Below are 22,786 nucleotides of genomic sequence, written 5' to 3'. Positions count from 1 at the left end.
GAGTCTTCTTCACTAGTAAGATGTAGACGTTTAGTCTATTCCATAGGTAAAGAAGTTTGTCTACATCCTTCCAAAACCGTTTTCAGCAAGTACATCAAGATTATACTTCCTTAGTCTAAGAACCATTCCATTCGGTGTCCGTGCCACCTGAATTCCAAGAAAATATTTTAGCGTTCCCAAATCTTTGATATTGAACTTGTTGTCGAGAAAGGTTTTAATTTCAGCAATGTGTCGATAATTTTTCCCAAAAGAATAACATTGTCAACACAAATATGGGTTGGAATAAAAATATCCTTTTGCTTAAATATAAAAATTTTATGATCAGCATTAGAATGCTTGAAACCAATTTGTAGAAGAGCTTCAATGAACTTAGGTGTTGTTTATTTATTTTTTTGAAGCACAACTGTCTGAAGTCTGTGAACCACCTCTGCAACCCTCTGTAGCAGAAGAATACGGAGACCAAACGGTTGCCGCATGTAATAAAAGGTCTGTTTGTTTCTTACCCTCTGCAGACTGCTGCAATATGTTAAAGTAAGGTGTGAGGAGGTTTGAAGCTGAGGGTCCAATGTTGCGCCACGTAACACATGTGCATCGGTTTTTAAGTCAGAAGTCTTCTAAAAAATACAGCTACGAAGGGCCAAGTGTTGCGCATGTGCTGCGCGAGATAGAAAAAAGTGGTCAGTACTGGTTTTTTAGAAAAAAACAAATAGCACCATATTGTACCAATTTCATGAGGCTTGTCATAAACCATACAAATATTTTCGTAGACGACAAACTCAACTATCCCTCTCTTTTGCAAAACATTGTGGAATCTTCATATATACAGGTACATCTAAATCTCCATGTAGAAAGGAGTTATTTACATCGATTCAGTGAATCACCCATCGTTTCTGAACAACAATTGCTAAAATGGTTCTGACTATCACTAGGTTGACAACTGGTGCAAACATTTCATAGAAGTCAACACTTTCTATATGGGTGAAACCCTTTGCAACTAGTCTTGCTTTGTAGCGTACTTCACTAGTCGGTTTATATTTGATTTTGTAAACCCACTTCGAGTCGATAGCTTCTTTCCAGGTGCCAAATTTTTCACCGTCCACATGTTATTTTCAAGAGCTTAAATCTCCCTTTGCATAACATCCCTCCAATGTTGATATTTAACTGCTTTAGAAAAGTGTTTGGGCTCATCTTGAGAAGAGATGGCACTCAAGTAACCCTTGTGGGAGTTAGTAAAATTCTTATAAGACAAAAATGTGATAAAGGATGTACCATTCAAGAAGTCGTGTTGACATGGGAGTGATAATGGTCAATGGAAGGTGGCAACTGGACTTCAAATTCTTATAGACGTGCAGGCCTGGGTCGAATTCGCTCAGGAAGTGTGTTTTGGGCTGGATGGCGAGCTGGGTCAACATCAGAATGATTTGTTTGGGATGATGTAGACCCATCAGTAGAAGACGTCCTGTTTGGGATGCGTTGTGGGCAAGCAAAAGCACTCGAAGTGCTGTTTGGAACCCGCTTATTAGCAACAGGCGCATGATCAGTAGTATCAAGAATGGAAGTTGTCTCACTATTATAAGTACTTTTAATAGGATTTAAACCTACATGGTTAGTGTTTCAATTTTCATCATTGGTATTGTTCCTTTAGAACATTTTGGAAAGGAAAGAAGCCTTCTACGAACTTCACATCTTGAGAAACAATGATCCCTTTTTTGGATATCGAAAACTCAATATGCTTTTTGTCCTTATGAATATCCTATGAAAACGTCACACTCCCAAACCGGAATGGCAGAAACGTTTGGGGGTGGAGGACGTCATGTTTAGTATCGCAAGACATGCATCATAGTAATCAAAGTAATAAATGACCATTTCATTTGAAAGAAAGTGTTTACCAGGTATGTGGTTCACAAAACATAGACTACATATGTATATAACAAAACAAGACATGAAGCTATTATGCTCCATCTTTGAAATCCCAGAGCGCATACCTGCTTACTAGTTTCCCGAGACTACAAGTAATTTTGAAAGACTTGATCAGCATTTAAGTAGGTGACTTCATAAGATTTTAGTGATGTAAAGTAAGTTGAAAGTTCTTTTAGAAAAGTTCGGTTGTTCCTCCAGAAGATCCTATATCTTGTGATATGATGAAAGATAAGTAAAAATGACTCTACAATCCTTTCTATGAGTACTAAATGGATACAAGTTATATAAAACCCAGAGTAAACAAACAATCGATTATGTTTATCTTCCCTAAGCCCACAACCAAACAAGGAACATGGAATGAGGCGGAAGGCACACCTCCCATTGTTTGTTAGATCATTGTTGTATATACCCCTAGCGTATTCACTTGGTACTCACGGAGTTAACTACAATAGTTCCTTTATATTTGATGAAAACATTCTTTAAGAAAAACCTTATTTCTTTTAGTAAAAATGATAACCAGAGTTGTTCCTTCTATAATCACTTGGTTTATACTAGCTATATATAATCTAATATCGAATAGATAGTTAGTTGTGTAAATCTACCATAAGCCCATAACCAAATAAGGAACAGGAAGTAAGGCAGAAAGCACACATCCAACTACCTATCTGTGACAAGTCAATATTTCGAATCAATGTAATGACCTAAAAAGTCAAGAATTGTAATATCTTTTAATATAATGAAATTATCGTCAAAAAATAAAATGTTAAAAAGTCTCTACTGGATTTAATAAATGATAGATATCGTGTAAAGGGTTTCAGAAACATAAAGAACACTAAAATCTGAGTTATAACGAAAAAGTTATGACCAACCTAAGATTTCATAGCAAAACCGTCAATACGATTAAACGTAAAACGAGAAATTTCAATAAATTACTTATTAGCCTTAGGTATCTAAATAAAAGTTGTAGGTATCATTAAACTGTGAGCATACATAAAAAGAATGCCCAAATCTGACTTCGTATGTGCAAGTTATGATTTTTCGATGTTTCGGGATAGCGGTAGCCGAAACAACCTAAATAGGAATTGAATATCTCATCAATAGTAGTGCAACAGTAAAAAGTCTAACGAAAATGGACATTGAATAAAGAAGTTATGGATTTTTAACGGACTTTTCCTGTCCCGGCCTGTTAAAAATGGATTAATAAAAATAAATCAAATTAGCCAACGGAGTCTAAATGAAAGTTGTATAGTACATTCTCACCTATGCGTGGATATAAAGAACACGAAGAACAGAGATCGTACGCGAATGTTACACAATTTAGAAGTTCAGAAAACTCATTTACGCCCCGCAAAATGAGTTACGCCCTGCATACCAGAGGATAGGAACTTCGTCCCATCGGCCACAGGCTCTCCCATCGAACCTCCCATCCGAAGTGCATCATGCATGACGTCTAGTACACCCAGCGTACCCCGGAGGTACGCCCCGCGTACCGAGGGTTTCCTGCCCCTATATAAAGGGTGCGAGGGTCCTCGGCATAATTGCTCATTTTCTCTCCTTTTCTTGCATTTTTACCCCGTTTTGCATGCAAGGAATATCCCGAAGTCCCGGTTTTCATACCCAAGTCCCGAAGGAAGTTTTATGCTCCTGATATTTCCATGAATCCCGAGAAATCCGCTTTCTCCTGTCGATGTTCTGCTCGGTTTTTCGTCTCGCCATCTTCAATCTATCAAGTGAGTTCATACCCCTATAACTACATTTTCAAATGTTTTGTAAATACTTTTATACACTTTTAAGGGGGGGGGGGGGGAGATACAAGTACACACACGGTTATCCCCTTGCGAAAGATCAATATTTTTCAATACTTTTGTTATATAAATATCAAATACATTATTTATATTTTGAGTAAAAGTGTCCAATAATGTTATTACAAATGTTATACTTTACATACAAAGCCGACACTACACTAGGGTCTATTACACAAACGAAACACACATTTGGAAAAACTATAATAGGTATAGTTTACTAAATATTCATGAGATTTTGCATACTATAAGTACTACATCAAGGAAATACTATCATATACAAGAACAAATGGACTTTTCATACGTAAATCTAGTTGATACTAAGTTTTATTCAAATTTCACGTACTTTCAAGTACGCAGTTAAAGCCTTATATTATATACCATAATCTCTTGTAGGGAGAGCGTGATACTTGTGTATAGATCTATACGGGATTAACAATCTCGCACCTAAACTGTCAGCTATAGTTAGACTGGCAAGTCTGGGGTGACAAACGTCATAGCATTTCAACGCCTGAAAACGTGGTTACAGGCAGTCTGGGTCAATAGCATGGTTATAAAACTCACATGGAGTATTAAAAACAAGCTAATTTATAGGGTTGTCAAATGCCTTAGTGATTTTATACATACATAAATCTACTATTCTAGGCATGAAAAACATTATTGCATTATAGTTTTGAAACTTTTAAACTACCACACTCTTATGGAAAAATATTGGATTTCTAGAAGAAAACATTCAAAACAGTTGGGTCTTGGTAGAAGTCTACTTTTATACTAGTAGGAAATATGGGATTTTCTAGGAGTTTTCAAGCATCTATAAGCAATTTCATTCAGATTTATACAAACATTAAAATTAAATACTTGTGAACTCAACAGCTTAAATGATGATCTACTCTTTCAAATCTACTTGTATTTCTCAGGGATTCAGTAATACAGGTAAACTTCAGCTTTTGGAGAAGTGACGCTAAGGCGTCGATTTAAAACTCATTTTGTCATGATATTGTAATTTGTTTTCAAACAAGTATCTTTCAACAATGTAACTTTAAATTATATATATGATGGTTGATTTTACTTTCTTTACTATGTATTCAACTGTTACGATACGACATGAAGTCATCCGCCCTCGAATGATTCTGTCATTCTGGTTTTGGGGTGTGAAACTATCGGGTGTTAATTGTATATAACCCTGATGTATAGACTAAGGTATTTTAGAATTAAACACCTAAGATCCTTTAAGTTATACTGGTTTAATAAAATTGATTAAACCCTTTACAGGTAAGTATCCAGTTTTTTCTACCAAATGTTCTACTTGAAAAGTATGTTTTTGTACTAGAAAAGGATGTATTGACTTTGTATACTATGACCTGACCCACACCTGGTACTCCTTATGATTACTTGGTGTATACGGGATATATATTTATAACTGAGATCTGATAGATAGTGGACTGGGTGGATCTGCTCTAAGCCCACAACCAAACAAGGAACAGGAAATGAAGCAGAAAGTACACATTCTACTGCCTATCGGATCCTGATTAATATATATCCCTGATGTATCTACTAAGAAATCATAAAGTTAGCATTATAGGCCCCTTTTTAAGTGAATGTACTAAGACTCGATTTCACTTTTTTTGTTTTGTAATAATGAAAGAATATAGTAGTATTTTCAAGGGACTACTGAAGTATTGACTATCTTATAACCAGTTTGTTAATTAAGGTTAAGATGTGATGTGGTTGTAACCATACTAATACGGCATGTGATGAACCTGGCGACCTAAGTCGTCAACGCAAAATGTGATATCTATCACCGTTAGACGTGAAGTCCTATTGTAGCTAATAGCTAGGTGTGGGGTGTTAATCCTATATAGATCTATACACAAACTCATGCTCTCCCTCCAGGAGACTCTGGTTACAAAATGCAACCTAGCAAGTAAATTGCTAAGTCGTGAAGTAGTTCTTGTTTTAGTATGTTCCTTCTGTTCTAGTATGTAGTATGTTCCTCCCTATTTCTCATTATAGTATGTTTTAAACTCCCAAACTATAGCTATTATAGTTTACTAGTATGTTTGTTTTGAACTACTACTGACTTGAATAAAAGACTCATATACCTACTTAGTTATGATTGCACTTTGGAAACAGAGTTTTGCAAACTATATAGTAACATAACTTTAAAATAGTTTTTGAAATGTTTTGATCACTTATAAATACATAAGCAATCCTTTAAAATATTTTTATAACAAAACATTTACACAATTAACATTGTGTCTACTTGTATCCCCCCCCCCCCCCTTAAAAGCATTTAAAACAGTTTAAAAGATTGATTATAGAGGTATGAACTCACCATATGTTGGTGAACCAAATGATGATTCAAGTAAGGATGAGAAGTTCCAAGAATGAAGTCCGGAGACACAAACGAGACACTAAATTGATGAAGTGTTAATCGAGTAAAAAGAATCAAATCAAAGAAAAAACGATATGAAATGAACACGATATGTAAATATAATCTTGCTTCAGCTCAATTATACTTTCAATGTTTTACAAAGAGTAAAAAGACAAGTTCTATAAAGACTGTTATCTAACTCTAAGTAATGACCCTATTTATAGGATACAAGAAAGTATACAAAAAATACTAAGGCATTGTATTAAGCTTCGGATAAAATGAACCTTAGTAAATACATTACAACAAATACGAAGGGTACAGAATTCGACTCATTACTATAAAATTTTCACCCTTACTTTGTATAGCATACATCAGCACCCTTCGAATCTCCATGTACCATAATATAATCTTCTTAAGCTCCTTCTTATCTCCTTCATTGTTCTTCGTGCAATGATTCATACGAACAATGAAATTCGTATACTGAGCGGTTGTATACCTTTCAACTTCGCAAGCTTGGAATAAGAATCTTTTTTCCTTTCCAGATTTATATTTCCCTACGAAGACCATTCCAAATGGTTTTAAACATATCTCTCCATTATCATACTTCTTCAGTTCAGCTTGAGATTTTGTTGGTTCCATCAGAGCTTTAATTTCCAATCCTTTCATAGTTGCCAACTCCACATCAATAAGTGCTAAACTATCATAGTAGTTTTCCAAGAAAATCTTGATGTAAGGAACTCTGAGTCGAAATACATCTGGATGAGTTTCAAGAACATATGTATGACTTCTGTCTTTTAGGAGTAATTCAACCTGTATCAGATCATACAAGTTCATTAAATGAAAATCTGCTATCGAAAAATCACAAACTTGTCCATTTTCCCTTGACACAAAAAATCTAACATTCTGCATAACTTCATCGAACAACACATCTATCTTTATGTTGATCACCTTCTTTATATTGATCAGGGACCACACTTCTTCTGGATTCTTCCCAAGAATCGCATGAAAGCGAAGTTTCATGTAGTTAAGGTCATCTTCACTTTTGCTCTTATCTGAAACTTTAAACTATGGCATCAAGAACATCATTTCGTTTTTAGGAAAATCAAGTTGGCTTCCATTTGTGTTCGTGACCACATAATTCTTCTTTGGTTTCTTCTCAAGTGCATACATATGGTTATATGCAACCTTCGCTTCAATGGTTTTGTAATTGTAATGTTTTGAAAGATCACCTTTTTTCATTCCAAGAGGATCAATTTCCCTTTGAGTCATTATACATTGAATGATGATTACCTTTTCCATCTCATCTTCAGCCTCTGCTTTCTTTTCCTCCTTTGACTTTTCCACCATAAGAGTTTTTCCTTTATCTTTTATAGCAGAACTATCACCAACATCTTTTGATTTTGAAGCACTACTACCCCCAGCTGAAGAACCAATTATAATTTCTTTTGAGATTTGTTTTGGAATTGGTATGGAAGTTACAATTGTTGAGGTAACAGGCCCAGCAGATGTAATTATTGGTTTTGTTGTTGGAATATTCGAAGAACAAACCTTCCCTAAAACCTTAGCATCCTTATGCAAAGCTTCACCACCAGCCTTTGCACTACCAACCTTTCTCTCTCCCCCTTGCACGCCTGTGAAAGCAGGTGGGGTACCAGTTGGTAAAAGATTTGAAATAGAAGATAACTGAGCCAATTTCTTGTGAAGAATTGCTTTGAATTGTTCAAATTTCCTTGAAAGAAACTTTGGAGTAATTATCGAAGATTGAACAGGATGAATCACAGACTCTTTGAGATCCTTTAGCATCGAAATAATCTCCTCAACCTGTTGATTGTCACTTGTAGAGAGTTGAGTAATTTGAGGACTCAAGCTTTCTTACAATTTGACATATTTTGTGACAGCATCACAAATAATATCAACCTTCTTATGCAGATTTGCATAATCTTGATGAACAACATCAACTTCTTTCATCATATCTTCACAAATAATATCAACCTGCAGGTCCGGCTGTAGCTAGCAGCAAGGTGTAGGATAGTCAATCCAGTATATATCTATACGCAAACTCACGCTCTCCCTCCAAGAGAATTCTGGCTACAACTCGGGCCATGACATTTTAGGCATGCTCCGATACAGTGGATCACAATTTTGTTAACGTATTAATGTAAGTGTAATGTACGGAAATGTTCTACGTGCGCTAGCTGTAATGTGTGTTCTCTCTCTATCTAGCAAGTATAGTAATGTACTGTAATGTTCTAGAAAGTGTTGACTCATGAATAAACTGACTCATTGTATGATATTGCGTTCCAGTAATAGTTCTAGTATCTCCCTAAACTACCCATATGGTAGTTTACTAGTAATCTAACTGGTAAGTATGAACATGGATGTATACCCTTGCTACCCAAGGGCATTAGATGAACTGGAAGGACCTTTTATGACTATATATGTACACATGATATATAACTAATATTTAAATGACCTTCGGACGAGTACCCGATATCCTATCAGACCACATCCAAATCGAGGAAAAGGAAACAAGGTGGATAGCATTCCTAAGTCTTTTAAACATTACTTATATAACTAAACATATAGAGGCATGCAATTTATAATATAAAAGCGTAAAATAAGTTTTGTAAAAACCTTTGAACATAATTATTATTTAAGAAAAGATCGACTTGATGTCAATCGATAAAACAATTTGAAGTGAAAACAGTTTGAAGTAAAACGATTTGGTAATAGCTTGGAGTAAAACGGATCGGAGTAAAATGGTTTGAAAAGGATCATACATTCTGTAATGAACAGTTTAATAAGAATTTTTAAACATATAAAACATTAAGAAAATCATTTGAAGAACTTGTTTGGTAAAGCGGTTAATGTGTAGTAAATCATTTGAATGATGCATATTAATCACATGTGATTGATATAATAACTAGCATAATTCTACTTATTAATCACATGTGATTGATATAATAACTAGCAAGATTCTACTTGTATCCCCCCCCCATAAAACATTTAAAAGCAGTTTAAAACATTAATTAAGGGGTATGAACTCACCTGCAGTAAGTGATTGGAATTAAATGGACTGTTATCGTAAGGAAGGATCGGACAAGTGCTTGGTGTCAAGTGAAGAATTTAGACACACACAATGATCCTAATTTCATATGAAGACATATGTATATAAATAATTAGTGATTAAAACAATAATTTTACAAGTATAAGCATTTTAATGTGAGGAAAACACTTTTGGTCAAGTGCTAGGAGGCAAATAGGTTGCAACAAAGGAGTGCAAGGCCTCTTGTGGGGGTTTATGGTCAAATGACCATATGATTTGGAGTTTACGGCCCAGGGGAGTAAACTCCTGGCCGTAAACTCTCAACATAGTCCCTAAATGAAGCCTAACAATTATACAACTCATGTGGTGAATTGCTTCAAGGCTTAAACAAGTGTTTGGGCTTGCTATTAACTCCTTTGAGGAGTTCACAGCCCTGGGACCATATCCCACGGAGATCACGGCCGTAATCTCCCTTGGGGAAAGGTTTATGGTGTTTTCAAGTCTCTAACACTTCAAGGTTATGATCTATGTTGGGTTCTAGGCATAAGGAAGGAGTTAGGGTGTCATTTGACCCGTTTATAGGGGTTTACGGCCCAAGAACTTGTCTTTGCCGTAAACTCCTTAGTACTTGTGATTCCTTATGTTTTCTATCCTTTAAACACTTTAGGGTACATGTCTAAATTCAACCTAAGCCTTAGGTAGTGTTTGTGGCATCAAAACACCCCTAACTAGAGTTTTCGGCCCATGAACCATTTGGCCATGTGTTTGCAGCCGTGAACACCCCTATGTGTTGGTATTTTGATTTTTTTGGTTCTTAGAGACATCAAGGTAATGTGCTATGCTAGTCTCTTGGCTAAATGAAGGCATTTAGGGCATTTTGGCACTTAAACATGGAGTTCATAGCCCAAGAACTTCCTTGGCCGTGAACTCACTTTCACCATTGATTCCTAATTTTTTTTGTGTCCTAAACATGCAATGGTAGTCCCTATGTTGAGTTCTAAGGCTTTGAGGGGCATTGGGACACTTTTGGCCCTTAAAATGGAGTTTACTCCCCAAGTGTTCTTGGGCGGTAAACTCCCAAATCTTGGGGTATTGGTCCGATTTTGATATTTCTAAACACAATCTAAGCTATATAACATAACTAGATCGAAGTACTCACAATTTGGGATAAAAAAACCGAAGATCCGTAAGAGACAATTTGGCTTTTTCTCTAATTGGAAACGTAACTAGTGAACTATTTTGGTTCAGATTTCTACATATAGTCCTAAGATTATTGGCAGAAAATATTTTTATTCTTGGAATGAACTTTAATATCTTAGAGTATTGGAATAACAGTGTTGCACAAAACCCTAGTGCATCCACTCTCCTGATATCTCCTTAAGTGTAAATCCTGAAAAACTGCCAAACTTACACCCGAAGTCTGAATTTTCACTGTAACTGTTCTACTTCTATTGGCTTCAAATGGCTTGTTCAGAATGGAAATTTCGGTTTGTCACATCATCCCCCTGTTGAAGGGAATTTCGTCCCGAAATTAGAATTTTTGGCAACGAAGTTGGTACGAATGATCGAGTCGTGAGGAGGAAACTTCCTAATCGATTGGTTCTAGCGCACCTAAGTGAAATCGGGTTCTCGGTTGGAATCCCAAAGAACCTTCACTAACGGCCGATGGCGTTGCTTTGTCCGCTTGACCTCTCAGTCGAGGGACACTACGGTTCTAATACGAAGGAGAGGATCTCGACGAGTGGACTTACAAGAGTCCTAACGGAAAGGTATGGTTTCACGATCGAGACGCGAAGAGTAGAATGTATGTTACTGAGTTCGCGGAGTAGGTCTAGTGTGCGAGATACAGGACTGATTCTGGTAAGAATCTCAGAGGTCCTATCTATCTTGGATTTAGCTTTCCACGCTTTACGAAGCGTATTAAGTCGTTCCCGGAGTGAGACTTCCTAAAGAACTTGGTCACTCACTTGGAATTCCAAAGGTTCTTTCTCTTGCTAAACTTCTCACTCAAGGGCCACTCCTTGATGGGTCAAGGTCGAAAGGGCTTCCGTAATTTGCGAGGAGTTCTGAATGAACTATGACAGTAGGTCTGTAAGACCTAGAATTTGGCGAATGTCTGTCGGCGTCTCTGGTGCCGACCAATTCCCAACTGTTTCGGATCAATTGCTAGAGTACTCAAGAATTCCCACATCACTAATAGTGTGTCTTAGGAATTTTGACTCTTCAATTCCAAAACTCGAGTTCAGAGAACTTTGCAAAAAGTATCTCCGAGGGTGATGTTTCTAGAGGTTCCTTCTTACCACGAGGGTAGATAAGTAAGTCGTTACATGGAGAAATGACGAACTGATCCAAGTAAGAAAGACGTACTCTACTCGTTTAGCTCATGAAAGCTATGGGCGTATTGGTCCTATCCGAAGGGTATCACTACGGACTCGCAGTGTCCGCATCGAGTTCGGAAGATTGTCTTCCGGACATCCTTCCCTAACACTTGAACTGGTGATATTCGGATCTCAGATCCATTTCTGAAAGTAATTCTTTCCTTGCGTTTGCTCAACTATTTCATCTATGCGAGGCAGAGATAACGATTTCTAATGAAAAATCTTGACGGAGTCCTCGATATCTGAGGCACATACGATGCAATCCATCGATTACTGTGAGAATAAGACTGGGGTTCTCTGGGGTGAGAAGCCTAGTCTTCTAATTCTCTTTTCTATGTAGTTCGCTAACTTGTCCGGGCTGTTCTTGTGTCTCCGTAGGTGTTTAAGCAAATGGGAGATCCGTTTACGGGAGTCGTACTGGGTTCTAAGTTTGTTCACATGACGATGTGATTACTCGTAGACTTAAGCAGTTCTCTGTCCTAACGTTCATATTAGAATTCATACATGGTTTCGCAATCACAGTCTCGTGTATACGAGTCGTATATAATTAAGATTGAAACGGTAGTCGAATAACTGATTCTTCTTTAAGCTCACATCCCATCGGGGAAAAAGAAGTTAAAGTGGAATCATAAATTCTAAACCTGTAGAACCTTGATTATATATCGCTCTTATGCATACATTCCTCGATGATATATCAATCGTATGAATCCTTGGATTGAACTTGACGTACTGCATGAGTGGTACTTCGGGGGTTTCTTCGGAAAAGAAAAGAACTATGAGGTACTCCATTCATGAGTACTTCGGTGTTCTGATATGACGGCTTTGCTGAAAAAGCGATCTAGAAGAAAGAGATGTATGTATGAAGCTGATTGTTTCTTGATGACACAATGATTCTGTTAGTACAAATGATAAGGATTTTGTGAGCGATTCTGGTTGACCCTAGATGTACTTCGATTGCTCAAGAAAAGAGTAAGAGTATGTTCTCGAAAGGTTGACCTACATCCCTATGATGCAGTCTTAGTACGGATTGGAGGTATGATCGCGAAGGTTTGACCTACATCCCTATGTTGCAGTCTTAGTAATGGGGAGAAGTAAGTTCGTAGAATGGTCTAAAGACGTTTGACGTTCAAGCCGAGGTATCGTTGGTTGGTGAATAACAAGATCCAACCACTGAAAGAGACATGGAAATGTCTCTGGAGCTAAATTACTATAGTCCAATGACTTGACTAAAGCATGATTCAGATAGACTCGAATGAAAGTATGATAAAAGTACTTGAATGAAGAATGACACAGAAGTTAGCCGACTGTCAAAATCTTTGATATTCATGACGTAAAGATTCGGGAAAATGACCTTGTAAAGGTCTTACATCATATCCAGAGGAGATAGTTGTTGACAGCATAAAGACCTCACCATAGTACTTACGGTACAAGATAATTTCATAGAAAATGCCACATCGGGAAAAGACAGAAAAACGATTCCTTTTAATAAGGAAAAATAAAGTAAAACGTCTACTACTGGCGACGGTCATCCCTCTGGTGAACTCTCAGTTCAGCCAGTTGACGTTCCACAACAAGTAGGTGTCTTTCGTACACCCTCTGGCGTACTCGGAGTTCTGCGACTTCGGCTCGTGATTCAGCCAGTGCTTGTAGCAGGGTTTCATGGTTTCTCTCTGATCTCTCGCGAGCATCTTCTAGACGAATGGTGCGGAGGGTATGCAATCTAGCATCGGTGACAACTTTGGTAATCTGATATAGGGCTGTCCTGCCTTGAATCTCATTTCGGGCCACTCTGCGGACCAAGATTGGCAAGATTTCGGATGTTGAGCCCCCATTGCCCAGGTCGTAAAAGCTTCGGTCGCCATTAAATGGCATGGGCTGATCTTGTCCTTGGCTCCATGTTTCCAAGCATTCCACCCACTCAGGGATCGGGCCATGAAAAGTCGGACGAGGGTTAGGAATTGGAAAGGGAGCTGCTTGAGGTAGGTTCTCAACCTCTGGTTCGGAGTTAGCATCGTTTGAAAGGTTTTCATCATGGTAATCATTCAAAGGGATAGGATGATCATTCTCTGGTTCTTCTCCAAACCAACCAGCTATGACTTCGTCCGGAAGATATTGGTTGCCGTGGGGATGGAGTCCAGCCATGTTATCTAAGCGGAAATTGGGGTAAGAAAATAATTATTAGACGAACTATCTAGATAATTAGTTAGAAAATCTTCATCAGTTACATCGCTATTTGTGAAGTGCATACCAGTTATATGTAACTGAAATAGGATAGGCCTTCGAATATGTGACCTTAACTCCAAATTCACACAGAATCGGGGTGAAGTAGAATTTCACAGATTCTAAGTCTATAACATCCTAATTACATATATCCTTAGTGTATCCACTTAGCAACTATCAACATAGTAATGAAGATCCTGTTTTAGTTCTCAGGTATAACGTACTTATAGTAACACCAAATACTCCTATAGTATTTTAAGTTTAATGTTATGTTCTACTATTCTCATTGTGGTAGGGTTGGTAAGATTTTAGCATTGTTGCAACCACACAATTAAACTTAGGCACATGCTAGTCAACCCTCGGATAATATAGGTGATCAGGCTATATCTTCCCATTTTTGACCATATGTCTCTAAGCCCACTTGCGTTGCCCAACAATCGTAATTCTTTTGTACTGTCCTAGTGACACTGATTTTAGTATGAATGTAGGCACGTATACTTTATTAAATATTTTATTATTTAAAGTATAAACTCTTGGTCAGAGTATTTTTACCCCTTATGTTTTATAGTTAGTATATCTTTTATGGGTTGATATACTTAATTCACTATAAACAATGCTCTGATACCAATCTGTCACACCCCAAAACTAAGAACGGCGGAAGTGTTCTGGGGCGGAGGACGTCATGTACAGTATCACAACAATGTAAAGTAGTAAACAAGAAACAACATCATCCATTGCATTAATAATATAATTATTATACAAGTGTGTTCTGTCCAATTTTGATAAACACTAAAGCATAAATCAAAATGAAAGATGAGTCTTGAACAAGCTCCATCTTCCTTTCTCCTTGCATCGGTTCCAGTCTATGATGACTTGAGGATACAAGTAATTTTGAAAGCAAGTATCAACTTTCAAGCTGGTGAGATCATAAGCATTTTAGTGTCTTAATTTGTATGTAAGAAATTGTTTGTAAGTGAACTATAAGTATGGAAAAATGTAGATGAACTGTAAGTATGAAAATGTTTGTAAAACAACTGTAAACGTTTGAAAAACCCTAGAAATCCCTATGATTCCTACTTTATATAAAGGTGTCTTCTACCAAGACTTAACTGTTCTCAATGAAGTCTTCTACCAAGACTTAACTGTTCTAAATGTTCGTTTCTTGTAAAAGTGTGTAATTTTCTCAAGTGTAACTATCATTATCAAAATATAGTTTTTACATTAAGTGTTTAAGTGAAATGATCACTAAATATATGAAAAGGGGAAATTAATGTAGTATTGTAGTTTTGTATTATAGGAACTACTGTTATACTAACTACCTTAAACCGGATTTATATTAAGGTATGATGTGATAAATTGCACCATATTATTGACTGGTAACAACGACATACGAATGGTCGTAAAAACGGAATGATGTTTCGCACCCGCAGACCTACAGGTCCGGCTGTAGCTAGCAGCAAGGTGTAGGATAGTCAATCTAGTATAGATCTATACGCTGTGACAACCCGATATTTCAAGACGATATGATGGAACGCAAGTCAAATTTAGGTCGAAATTTAACTTTCCTAAAATCTTATTTGGGTTAAATAAAGTAGTAGGAATCGTATCAAGGTTTCCAAGCATATAAAGAACCCTAAAATCTGAGTTATAACGAAGAAGTTATGACCAACCGAAGATTCTCGGCAAAACCGGCATCAACGATTAAACGAAAAACGCGAAATTTCGATGCAATAGTTTTTAGCCTTAAGTATCTAAATGAAAGTTATAGACAACCTCAATCTATGATCGTACATAAAAAGAACGTCCAAATCTGACTTCGGATGTGAAAGTTATGAATTTTTGAAGAAATTCCTTAATCACGTCATTTTATTAAATAAATAATAAAAATAATTTCGGAATTTGCCAACGGATTCTAAACGAAAGTTGTAGATCTTGGTCTCACCTTCGCGTGGATATAAAGAACGTCAAAAACGGAGTTCGTATGACGGAGATATGAATTTTAGAAGTTTATTTAAAATAAATATAAATTTAATTATAAACTCCCGGTATTATTCGAAGGGGAGTCATCGGATACGACCGAAGTACGCCCTGCGTGCCTTCGTACGCCCCGCGTACTCAGATCAAGGGCCTCGGATCGTCCACATCGCCTATGCGAAGTTTCCAACCCGCCCGTCCGACCCGCCGCCCGTCCGACCTGCCGTCCCATCCGAAGTACGTAAGCGATGACGTCGCGTACGCGCTGCGTACGAGCGTACGCCCAGCGTACCAAGGCGGTTCATCCTCCCTATAAATAAGATGCGAGGGTCTCCGGGAAATTTGCTCAATTCTCCTCTTTTCTCTTGCGTTTTGCCTCGTTTTCCGTGCCCGTTCAGACCCGAAGCCCTGATCATTTTGCTCAAGTTCCGAGGGTCGATTTTACTCCCGAGATTCCCGAGAATCCCGAGAAAAATCCGTTTCCCGAGACGAAACTCTGCCCGGTTTTCCATCTCGCTATTTTCAAACTTTCAGGTGAGTTCATACCCCTATAATCCACACTTTTAAATGTTTTATAAATATTTTTATATGCTTTTAAGGGGGGGAATACAAGTAAAACACAGGTTGATTATCGTATGTTATATAAAGTTTCATTATACACTTTTTATCAACGGAATCACATGTGATTTATAACTATTATAAATAAACTGTCGTATGCAAAATGTATCACGATAACATCATATCTTTTGAAATGAAAAGTGTTGCTATTTATATACAAATCAAACACTCTGCTTATCGTGTAGGTATATGTGTCCACCTTCGATACTATAAACATACGATTATTTTGGCACGAAAAACATCAATATTTTGGGATACTTGTTGTTAATAAATCAATCATATGGGATTTATAACTAGTATACAAATGGATTTACTACAAGTTTAACAGTTTTACTAAACATATTACTTCAAATGACTTTCTTAAATGTTTTACATGATTATTGCTCGTTATTAAACTGTCTTACACACTGTAAGCTTCCTTTCAAACTCGATTACAAAAGTGTTTTCAAACAATGGTTTTCCGTGTACGTAAACTGTCTTATCAAACAAAATACTTTCAATCATTTTATAAACTGACATCAAGTCACACATGCTTTATTAGACTTTTCAACGGATTTACAAAACTTCCTTATGCTTTTATATTATAAATTGCATGCCTCTATATGTATAGTTATATAAGAAATGTTTAAAAGACTTAGAAAGGCTATCCACCCTATTTCCTTTTCGCGCCTTGAGATGTGGTCTGGTGGGATATTGGGTATTCGTCCAAAATTCGTTTAAATATTAGTTATATATGATGTATACATATATGGTCATAAATGTTCCATCAGTTAATTTAGTTCCGATACCCTTGGGTAGCAAGAGTGTATAAACCTACTTGGACACTCATCAATTACATTCTAGTAAACTATTATAGGAATAGTTTAGAGTAAACAAAACATTATCCCTACTACAAGAAATTACACCAGAGTCAGTTCATTCATTAGTCCAGATTACTACTACAAGTTATATGAAAGAATACTCTTACTTGAATACTTATACATGAATACTTATACATGAATACTTTTACATAGATATTATATGGCAGATTACTACTACATGTTATATGAAAGAATACTCTTACATGAATACTTATACATGAATACTTTTACATAGACATTATATGGCAAATTACTATTACATGTTCTATGTCTAGATACGGTTATATCGTTCGCCTTTCTATCTTTACCTTGTGATGCAATCACATCATCGACGAGATAGATTGGGACTTTATCTCCTAGTACCACATGATACTTTGAGGGACTAACCATTCCGACAACCACTGTTAGCTACAGAGGTAAATGAACAATCTACGAATGTTTTAGGTTGATACCATCGCGGGTATACATAAGGGACTAACTATTCCTAAACCCGGCTGTTAGCAACAGAGGTAAATGAACAATCTACGGATGTTTTAGGTTGATACCATTTCAGGTATACTTAAGGGACTACTAATAAGAGTTAAACAGGGAAAAACCGTCACATTTTCAAGAGATGCGTACTTTCAAAACAGTCAGGTCTAGGTGAAAGACTACTTTCAAAACATTCGAGTCTTGGTAGAAGACTACTTTTATACTAGTAGGAAATATGGGGTTTTCTAGAGCTTTTCATACTTATACTAAATGTTTCATCATTCATTCACCAGTCTTTGATATCTACTAATCAATGCAATGACATTAAATACTTATGAACTCACCAGCTTAAATGCTGATCTACTCTTTCAAAATAACTTGTATTCTCAGGTTACAAATAGACAGGTGTCGATGCAAGGTTTAGAGAAGACGGAGCAGTCGAGACTCGTCTTTTATTTTGATCTGTTATCATGCTGTCTTGTACTATGAAAGAAAACACTTGTAACTAAAATTATACTATTAGTGAAATGGATGATGTTGTTGCTTGTTTACTACTTTACATTTGTTGTGATGCATACATGACGTCCTCCGCCCCAGAACGTTTCCACCGTTCGTGGTTTTGGGGTGTGACAGATTGGTATCAGAGCATTGTTTATAGTGAAATGAGTATATCAACCCATAAAAGATATACTAACTATAAATACAATGGGATTCAAAATACTCTGATTTAGAGTTTATACTTTAAATAATAAAATATTTAAGTAAGTATACGTGCCTGCATTCATACTAAAACCAGTGTCACTAGGACAGTACAAAAGAATTACAATTGTTGGGCAACACAAGTGGGCTTAGAGACATATGGTCAAAACTGGGAAGATATAGCCTGATCACCTATATTATCCGAGGGTTGACTAGCATGTGCCTAAGTTTTAATTGAGTGGTTGCAATAATGCTAAAATCTTACCAACCCTACCACAATGAGAGCAATAGAACATAACATTAAAATTAAAATACTATAGGAGTATTTGGTGTTACTATAAGTACTTTATACTTGAGAACTAAAACGGGATCTTCATCACTAAGTTGATAGTTGCTAAGTGGATACACTAAGGCTATATGTAATTAGGATATTATAGACTTAGAATCTGTGAAAATGTTACTTCACCCCTATTCTGTGTTTATACGGAGTTAAGGTCACTTATTCGAAGGTCTAGCCTATTAAATTACACATAGCTGGTATCCACTTCACAAATAGCGATGTAACTAATGAAGGTTTTATAAATAATTATCTAGATAGTACGTCTAATAACTATTCTCTTACCCTTAAATTCTCGCATAGAAAACATAGCTGGACTCCATCCCCACGGCAACCAATATCTTCTGAACGAAGTCATAGCTGGTTGGTTTGGAGAAGAACCATAGAATGATCATCCTATCCCTTTGGATGATCACCATGATAAAAACCTTTCAGCCGATGCTAATTCCGAACCAGAGGTTGAGAACCTACCCCGAGCAACTCCCTTTCCAATTCCTAACCCTCGTCCGGCTTTTCATGGCCTGACGCCTGTGTCGGTGGAATGCTTGGAAACATGGATCCAAGAACAAGATCAACCCATGCCATTTATTGGCGACCGAAACTTTTACAACCTGAGCAATGGGGGCTCAGCACGCAGAATCTTGCCAATCTTGGTCCGCAGAGTGGCCCAAAATGAGATTCAAGGCAGGACAACCCTACATCAGATTGCCGAAGTTGTCGTCGATGCAAGAATGCATACTCTCCGCACCATTCATTTGGAAGATGCTCACAAGAGATCAGAAAGAAACCATGAGAACCTGCTGCAAACACTAGCTGAAAAACTGAGCCAAAGTCATAGAGCTCCAAGTACGCCAGAGAGTATACGAGAGATACCTGTTTGATATGGAACGTCAACTAACCGAACTAAGGGTTCACCGTGAGGGTGACTGCCGCCAGTAAGAGATACCTTACTTCCTTCTTTGTTTTAAAGAACCGTGTTCCTGTCTATGTCTGTGTAGTACTTTCTATGTGACTACCTTGTACTGTAAGTACTTTTTGTTAGGTCTTCATGATGTCAAGAACTATCCCCTATGGATATGATGTAAGACCTTTACAAAGTCATTTTCCCAAACTTTTATGTCGTAAATATCAAAGGTATTGACAGTCGACTAACTTTTGTGTCATTCTTTATTCAAGTACTCTTATCATACTTTCATTGGAATCTATCTGAATCATGCTTTAGTCAAGTCATTTGACCATAGTAATTTAATTCCGGAAACATTTCCAAGTCTCTTTTAATGGTTGGATCATGTTATTCACCAACCAACGATACCTCAGCTTGAACGACAAGCGTCTTGAGACCATTCGATGAACTTACTTCCACTCATTCTAGGACTACATCCTAGGGATGTAGGTCAACCCTTTATAAACACACTTCCACGCAGTACTAGGACTGCATCATAGGGATGTAGGTCAATCCTTCAAGAACATACTTCTATTATTTACATGAACGATCGAACTACGTCTAGGTTCAACCATACTCGCTCACAAATTCATTTTTCTTTCCATGTAACAGAATCATGTCGCCGAAGAAAAACGATCAACCCATCTACCAAACACCAACTCTTCAGATTGATGCAGCTACCTTTCAAGCTGCAGTCTCGGCTGCTGTGTCTGCTGTTCTGACCCACCTTAACGCTAACAACACGAATGTTAGCGGAATCGTTAACAATAATTCCAATCCAAGTAACAGTCAAGTACCTCAACGAGAAACAAACTACCACGACACCCCGACTCCCAAGCCCAAGAATAACAAACGAAAGTTATGGGCTAAGGCTAAAGGCAAATCACCCTAAGGGGTGAGCAAAAGACAACAACATGTGGCAACCTTTGCAGCCACGACTTTTGTACCTCCTACTACCATCTCTTCTAGTATCCCAGTTATGCCTAACCCGGCCAGACAGTATGCTGGCAATCTCCCAAAGTGTATCAAATGCAACTATCACCATCATGGATTTTGTCGGAAAATGCAGTGCTTAAACTGCAATAAAAAGGGACACACCGTCCGTTACTGCAAGAGTCGGATCCAACACATTACTTCAACCACCAATGTCGAAATCTCTCGAATATGCCATCTATGTGGCGTAATGGGACACTTCAAGAGGGACTGTCCAGCAGAGGAGAATGATGGTGAATCCGGAGGAGTTTGACCTCATAATGGAAAGAGACAACGAAGGACCCTACTATAGTATAGATTCACTTCCAATCGTCAGTATTATGTATGTTTTTATAAACCATCCAAAACTAGTGCAACTAGATTCTTATCTTTTGTGGGATCCCGTCGGTATAGGGATGCTCGTGCTGCGTATACTTGCTTTTCGAAGCATACCTTATTCGCAGCAATAGTCTTGTAGAATTCTAAAGTACCAAAACTCTATTGATGATTGCACGGTTGTGTTTTGTCTGTAAACATCTTTTGTTCAAATCTAATGCCTTTAAGTTTCTTTATGATTACGACATTATCATACTACTTGATTCCATTATATCCTCACAAAAGCAGCTTCATACGTACATCTATTCCTCCGAAATCGTCTTTCTAGCAGAACGTTCATTCCAGAACAACAAAGTACTCGTACATAGAGCACGTCATGTTTCTCATCCTTTCCAAAGAGAAATTTAGCAAACCGCCCGAAGTACCACTAGTACAATACCTCAAGTTCAATCCCAAGACCCACAGTTTCAAGCTTATTTATATAGGACTCGTATACCCGAGACTGCGATTGGTGAGCCTGGTATAGGTTCTACTATGAACTTCAGGTCGGAGAATGCCCAAGATTTACGAGTGATTATGCTACCATGCGAATAAACTTAGAAGCCAACACGTGCCCTTTCTGTCGATTGGGACAAGAAAGTCAGATAGAACAAAAGTACCTATCCTTTTTCCTTAATTCATGAGTAATCATACTTCATTTTAGATCTTCACGACATCTAATCAACCACAAGGTTCTGACTTCATAATCAGTATGAATTGGTTTTGTTCTTATACAAGAGGAAAGGTCACTGCCTATACCTCGAGCCAGCTTAAGACACAGGAAATTAACTATACAACACATAATCTTGAGTCAGGGACAGCAGTAATTATTTGGAAGATCTGGAGGCACTACTTGTAGGATACAAGATGTACTATCCTCACAGTCCACAAAAACATTCAACATACGTTCGACCAAGAAGAGTTGTCATGACAGTAAAGTCAAACAAAAGAAGCAGAGTCGTGCACCGATAGGGACAAGTTCGCTTGAATGCCAAGCGAGGGACAGAGGTCACTTAAGAACATGAGAAGCAAATAAAACTTCTATCCGTAGCATGTTTACTAGTTCTATTTAAACTCTAATTTCGGGACGAAATTCCCTCTAACGGGGCGATGATGTGACAACCAGATATTTCAAGACGATATGATGGAACGCAAGTCAAATTTAGGTCGAAATTTAACTTTCCTAAAATCTTATTTGGGTTAAATAAAGTAGTAGGAATCGTATCAAGGTTTCCAAGCATATAAAGAACCCTAAAATCCGGGTTATAACGAAGAAGTTATGACCAACCGAAGATTCTCGGCAAAACCGGCATCAGCGATTAAACGAAAAATGCGAAATTTCGATGCAATAGTTTTTAGCCTTAAGTATCTAAATGAAAGTTATAGACAACCTCAATCTATGATTGTACATAAAAAGAACGTCCAAATCTGACTTCGGATGTGAAAGTTATGAATTTTTGAAGAAATTCCTTAATCACGTCATTTTATTAAATAAATAATAAGAATAATTTCGGAATTTGCCAACGGATTCTAAACGAAAGTTGTAGATCTTGGTCCCACCTTCGCGTGGATATAAAGAACGTCAAAAACGGAGTTCGTATGAGGGAGATCTGAATTTTAGAAGTTTATTTAAAATAAATATAAATTTAATTATAAACTACCGGTATTATCCGAAGGGGAGTCATCGGATAGGACCGAAGTACGCCTTGCGTACCTTCGTACGCTCCGCGTACTCAGATCAAGGGCCTCGGATCGTCCACGTCACCTATGCGAAGCTTCCAACCCGCCCGTCCGACC

The sequence above is a fragment of the Lactuca sativa genome, chromosome 4, assembly GCF_002870075.4.
Source record: "Lactuca sativa cultivar Salinas chromosome 4, Lsat_Salinas_v11, whole genome shotgun sequence".
NCBI classification, from domain to species: domain Eukaryota; kingdom Viridiplantae; phylum Streptophyta; class Magnoliopsida; order Asterales; family Asteraceae; genus Lactuca; species Lactuca sativa.
This window is presented reverse-complemented; position numbering follows the sequence as displayed.